General features: G+C 43.1%; 1 long non-coding RNA gene across 1 annotated transcript; it reads right to left on the bottom strand.

Annotated features, from left to right (window-relative positions):
• Positions 1 to 6105: 6105 nt before the first annotated feature.
• On the bottom strand, positions 6106 to 6533 carry LOC146042242 (uncharacterized). Its single transcript, XR_014463804.1, has 3 exons — positions 6433 to 6533; positions 6278 to 6340; positions 6106 to 6186 (listed from the first exon to the last, which is right to left on the bottom strand). It is a non-coding gene; the product is annotated as an uncharacterized LOC146042242 (long non-coding RNA).
• Between the last annotated feature and the right edge of the window lie 273 nt (positions 6534 to 6806).

Below are 6806 nucleotides of genomic sequence, written 5' to 3'. Positions count from 1 at the left end.
GTAGCAGCTTATATTGCATCTCCATGTATGAGGCTGATATCATCGTCTTGTTCAGTCGTACAAAAGCTGATAGTAGGGAGGGTAATGATACATTAGGTAGATCAGTGGACCATTTTGCTAATCCAGTATCTAGAGTGTCTAGATCTAAACGCTTCTTAAGATGTAAATACAATATAGAGGTATTGCAAGGTCTATTCTTTGCATGTTTAATCATGACGTCTAATCCTGCGGTTTTGTCAGCAATCGGGATTCGTTTGAGTTGACTAGCTACATAACTTCTCAATTGAAAGTGAACAAATAGAGTATCTATCACTAAGTTGCTGATAGGGTAATATTGAGTCACATCCTTCATCCATAAAATGATATAATAACCTAAGACCTTCCACGTCGCAGTGTTTGACCAGTCTATTGTTTTGTATTGTTTGTTCATTGGTGCATGTATTATATTGAAGCGAGTTGAATAGGGTAACATGTGTGGATAGTGAATTTCGCCATGCTTTACAGGTCGTGGTTATCAATAAATTCCCCAAAATCTCAGGGGGATAGTTTGATGGTCTCATGTGTAGGAGGCTAGTTAGTGGTATCTCAGGGCAGAATGTTTGTTCCATGGCCGTGTTGGCATAGTTGCTAGTGGAATGTATCCAATCAACCGCGTATCGGAAGTTGGCCGCTAACATGTAACTCTTTATGCATGGTAGATTGATGCCTCCTAAGGAAGCGTTCTGTGACAATCTGAACATGGATATTCTAGGCTTTTTGCCATCCCATATGAATTTACTAATTGCCGAATTGATAATGTGCAAGTCTGAGTCTGTTATTAAAAGAGGGAGCATCTGTATGGCATATAACAACCGGGGGAAGGAGATCATTTTGATCATATGACATCTGCCCAGATAGGACAAGGGCAGGGATCTCCAAGAACGGAAATCAGCCAATAATCTCGCTATTAATGGTGGGTAATTTGCAGAGTATAAGTGCGCTGGGTCTACTGGTATTGTGAGACCTAAGTACGTCAATGACCTATCTGCCCATATAAATGGGAATTCTTCGCACCATCCCAATGCCGCCCCTCTATGTAATGCCAGTGCTTTGGTCTTTGATTTATTTATCAAGAAACCCGATATTAATTCAAAGTCTGCCAATGTACGTAAGAAGCCAGGAAACGCTTCCTGTGGGTTAGTGAAGTAGAGTAGAAGGTCATCAGCATATGCTGAGACCTTGAGCTCAGACCTTCCATAGTGTATTCCATGCCAATCATGCTGGGAATAAAATAGTCTAATTAGAGGATCTATGGCAAAATCAAACAATAATGGGGAGAGTGGGCATCCTTGTCTTGTGCCTCGCTCTAATTTAAAGCTATTGGTATTTAAACCATTGATAGTCAGGATAGCTGTGGGGTTATTATAAAGCCTTCGAAAAAAGGTAATAAACCCTACCCCGAATCGTTGGATGTGTAATATACGTAAAAGATGGGGCCAAGAGACTCTATCGAAGGCCTTATCAGCGTCACAACTAACCAATAGAGTTTTTCCATCTATCTCAGTTAGGGACCTGGTTATGGCTGCCACCACTTGTCTTATGTTGTGTACCGAAGTCCTACCCCTGACAAATCCCGTCTGTGACGAATGAAGTAGTTTTGGCAAGATCAATTGCATTCTGTGAGCTACAATTGTAGTAAGTAGTTTTAGATCTTGATTCAGTAAAGATATGGGATGGTAAGAAGTAACGAGGTGCGGGTCCTTACCTGGTTTTGGCAAAACTATGATTCAGCATGGTGTAAGTCTGGAGGGGCAGAGTTACCAGATAATATTGAGTTATATAATGATAATAAGTGTGGTTTAAGATGTGGGAGTAACATTTTATAATGGTCGGCTCCCAGTCCATCTGGTCCCGGCGATTTTCCTTTGGGAAGGCCCTTTATGGCTTGCTCAAGCTATATCTCTGTGATTGAGGCTACCAGGGCTTTTTCTTTCCTCTTGAGTTAGTGTGGGGAGTGTTGTTCATCTGAGAAACTCCATTCCAAGCACTGGGTGATCGGGAGGTGAGGCATAAAGATTAGTATAATAATCTAAAAAAGAATCTGCAATATCCCCTGTGCTCGTGTGTTTTCCCTGCTCCATGAGTATCTTAGTGATATGGGTTTGTGGACGATGTCCCCGGGCGACTGAAGCTAACAATTTGCCAGACTTATTCCCCCAACGGAAGAATCTATGTTTTTGAAAATCTAGAGAAGTTTGGGCTTTTTCCGTACAGAGGGTATCATACAATGCCTTGGTATCTAGATAATTTTGTCTAGAGGAAGAGGTATTATCGCTCAGCATGGCTGCATATGAGTCAGAAACTGCCTTGCTGAGTTCTATAAATCGGGCGTTCATCTTCTTTTTTTTGGCCGCAGTATATGCACTTATGTGCCCCCGTATGACAGGTTTAGAAGCTGCCCAGAATAAATTAATATCTTCCACATGTTGAATATTGTCATCTACATAATTTAAAAAGTGTTGCTGTAATTCTAATCGGAAGTCAGGAGATTCAGCCAGGTATGACGGGAACCTCCAGTTATATGAGTGCATGAGGGGAATAGGTAATGAAAGCTCAAACCATGTGGGAGCATGGTCCGATACCATTATCGGTTCAATTTTTGATCTAATGACTCTGTTAAGTAGTGAAGTAGGGAGGAGCCAATAATCAATCCTCGATGAGGTATGATGAGGGTGGGAGTAGAAGGTGTAGTCTCTTTCAACTGGGTGTGTGTATCGCCAAGGGTCTGAGAGTCCTAAAGAGCTCATCAACATGTCCAGGGCAGGAGGCGGTGTATCCCTGACTGCCCCACCACTCCTATCTAGTGATTGTTTTTGGGTTGCGTTAAAGTCGCCACCCAAAACTATATGGCCCTCTGCCCAATTCTGTAGTTGTACAAACAGTTCCGTGAAGAACTCAGTATTGGGGCCATTTGGGCCGTACAATGTTGACACTGTGAACAATTCCCCTTCCAATTTTATCTTCACGAACAAGTACCTTCCCTCTGGATCTTTGAAACTATCAATTACTTCATGCCTTAATGATTTGTTAATAATAAGTAGAACGCATCGCTGCTTAGCTGAGTAAGAGGCCGCATAGAACTCTGTGAACCAGTTATCTTTTAAAGTATTAGGGTCACATTCCCTCCAGTGCATCTCTTGCAGTACCACTATGTCCGGTTTTAATCTTTTTAAATGCTGTAGTACCTTTCTCCTTTTAAGTGGGGTGTTTAAGCCCTCTATGTTCCATGTCAAAAATCGTATGTGGTTACGTGTAATGAGTGTGTTCGCTATTGGTATACTCATATCAACCTATACCAGTTTTTGGGAATACATTTAACAAAATAATTAACTGTTTTGTGGGGTCCTCGGTCCCAGCAAGCCGAGGCGCATCCACAGGCAATTCTATATAACCACTCCTATCTCGCAACAATCTATATAACAACCTTAGACTCTTAACAGTTCTAACTTTTTTCTTATTTTTTTGAACCCATATTATAGGCCAACTGGCCCTGTTATAACTAGAGTCCATGTAACTGGCTAGATGATTGCAGGGGGGGAGCCACTGCTCGTGTGTTCGTGGCAATGTCTTAATTGTACCCAATGGTACATAACTAACAAACAAAAGTAGTTTAAGTAATGCAGTAAAGTCATGCACGCACTGCAGCACAAATTTTACGCATGCGCAAATGAGATTTTCAAAAGTGACATCTGGTGGTTAATCTGTGGTATTGCACGCCACTGCGAATCGCCAAGCTTGTAAAAGATATTGCGAATGCCGAGCGCCACGGCCGCCATGGCGGCCATGGCGGAAAAATCGCCATAGGCTGCAAAGATGAGACCTGCTACATCTGTATTAACCATTAAAAAAAACATCCTGACACATTTGTAAGGGTATTATACTTGCGAAGCCTTGGTGATCTTTCAGTCAGCATCAGACATGGATGGAGGGTCGTTTGCGAAAGAGTCCAGATAGTTTTGGGCTGAAGCGACCGTGTCGAAGAAATGCTGCTTCCCCTCTCTTTGAATGCGCAGTTTCGCTGGGTAAAGAAGTGCAAATCTGATGCCCGCATCAAATAGCGATTTGCACACTGGCGCAAACTCTCTTCTTCTCATCGCCACCTGGTAAGTAAAGTCTTGAAACAGTAACAGCCTTTCGCCTTGGTATTTCAACTCTCCAGCCCTGCGATAAGCGTGCGAAACTTGAATATGACTGGTCGGGGTCTGCGTCGCCCTGTCTGGTTATCTGGTCCGATCCGGTGGGCACGTTCTATCTGTATCACTCCACCTGACGGTAGGCATTTAAGTTCTTCCGGTAACCATCTGGAAACAAGTTGCATTAATTCACGATGCTTGACCGATTCCGGTAGACCAATGAGCCGCAGGTTATTTCTGCGATTTCTATTTTCCAAATCTTCAAGCTTTTCTTGGATAGCCGATATGGTAGCTTCTTGAGAGGCAATGGTATTTTTAGCAGTGAGTAAATCGTCTTCGACATTAGAGACGCGTTGCTCGGCCTCATCTAGTCGCGAACCGTGGTCCCCCACTTGAGAGACCACCGACTCAATGGCTTCCTTTAAGCCCGCTAATATCTCGTCCAGTAAGGGGGAGAGTATAGCGGCTATTTCTTGTGCTCTCGCAGTGGAGGAGGAGCTATGTGTAGAGAAGCCTGTTTCCTGTGATGATCTCATGTCAGCCGGCGATGCCGGCGGACTTGCCGTGAGTGAAGATGAAGATTTTGCCTCTTTGCTCTTAGTTGCATTTCCACCCCTTCCTCCTTTGGCCGATTTTCCAACGTATTTCTCCATATTAAATCAGTGCGTGTAGCAGGAACAGTCGGAATTATTCAGCACTTAGCGGCCTGTATCACTTCAGGGGCGTATCACAATTTGAGAGAGAGTATAGGATATTTAAACGTAGAATACTCCAATTTACTCCAATTTAGTGTGGATGGATCTGTATCACCACAAGGGTCCTTCTTGTATTTCAGTGTCAGGTCTGATGACACAATGATTATCTGTAAAGGTCTGCCTCCTCCAATATGGCCTTCACAAGGCTCTGTGCAGGGTTTTACAGTCTGTGCAGCACAGCCAGACAGTGTTGAAGTGTCACAGAAAAAGCAGGGTCCACTAAATGGGAAAGGAGATTTTCCCCAGGGGTAGTGAAAGGGGAACCAGGCAGGGTTGGTAGTCACCTCAAAAGAATGGTCAGATGGGGATGTAAGTTGCAGTAGCAGGGAACCAGTAAGCAGCCTGTGTGTGTCCAGTCAGGTCCAGGATGTGAGCACTCACCAGCCTGCGCAGGATCACCCAGGGGTCCCAGGACCACAGAAGCCACTGCCCTCCGTCTCCTATGTGTGACCGTGACCCCCACAGCCGCAAACACCGCTCCAGGTAAGCCAGGGAGGCCAGTACTGGATGTCTGCCCACTTCAAAGATGGCGGCCGTGGACTCAGGAAAAGGGGACTGTATGCGGGACCCAGCTGGCTCAGGGCAGTGCAAGCGCAGCGGCAGCTATATCACAGCCACCTCCTGCCGTTTGCGCCAGTCTACGCCCACCACAGCTGCAGTCCACAGTCCCAGGCAGCCAGAGGAGAGCACAGAGAACGCCCGGCCGAATCCAAGATGGCAGCCCCGTCAGCAGCACTTTTTAAAGTGCTTAGATTCCGGGGAATATGATGGTGGGGAGCCAGAGAGACACCTACACTTGCCCACCTCTATCTCATGCACCCTGTAGGTAAGTTTTATGGGTGCTGCTCCCTGCACTGATGTTGTAATTCAGCTGCAGGTGGTATAGGGAGCAGAGAGCTCAGCTAAAATGCGACCTACAGCTAGGTCCGCCCACCGGAACTCCCCCCGACGGGAGGTTTTTTATTATTATTATTTTTTTATTATTTTTGTACTCTCCATAATTCAATGAATGGAAGTAAAATTCGGAAAAAGGTTCAAGCGGGTGGAAGGAAAAAAGGAAAAAAGGAAGAAGAAAGAAAAGGGCGTGGAAAACTTCAGTGTGATCTTCTATTACTATATATATTTTTACTATTCCATAATTTTATGAAACAAAAGCATATCGTACCTTATTCGGTCTGAATAGAAGTTTCTCAATAATGTATAAATTTCAGTATTGGTATTACTGTCAATGGTTCAGAAATGACTCCTCACTGGATGTACTACAACCATTAATAAAAAGATATAGGTTTAAACTGATGGTATCAATTTGATCTTGATTAATTGTATGTATTTATTAGGTTCTGGTTTTACCTTCAATTTATAATCTGTTTTACTGGTCCATAGTCATTCTTCTCTTTTAAATATGAAGGACATCTAATAAATTTAATAAGTGTAATAAGTTTATAGAAAACATGTTCATCCCATTTAAATTTTCTACCAAATTATATTTATGAACATATACATACCGATTAAATGTTTGATTTTTGATAAATCTGGTATTTGCGCAATCAATGCGCCTCCACAAATATAAAAGTCTGTCATCTGGACCACAATTCAGAGTTTTTCTATAGAAGGGGGGGAGGGTGTATTAGAGCTTATTTTAGGCAAAATATATATATATATATATATATAATATATATATATATATATATATATATTATATATATATATATATAAAATACCACATGAAAAGTATGTGTACTTTACTCTGTAGGAGCCCTGACAGGCTCAGCGCTGCCTCTAATTAAAAACCCTCCCATGACGAGGCCACTGCTGCTGCTGTCCTCCATGGGCCTGGGAAGCATATGTTGAGCTCCACTTAGCAGAGCTCAGCACCTCT

Source organism: Crinia signifera, chromosome 19 (assembly GCF_055691185.1).
Source record: "Crinia signifera chromosome 19, ASM5569118v1, whole genome shotgun sequence".
Classification (NCBI taxonomy): Eukaryota; Metazoa; Chordata; class Amphibia; order Anura; family Myobatrachidae; genus Crinia; species Crinia signifera.
The sequence above is the reverse complement of the archived record's forward strand: the minus strand, read 5'-3'. Positions and strand labels throughout refer to the sequence as shown.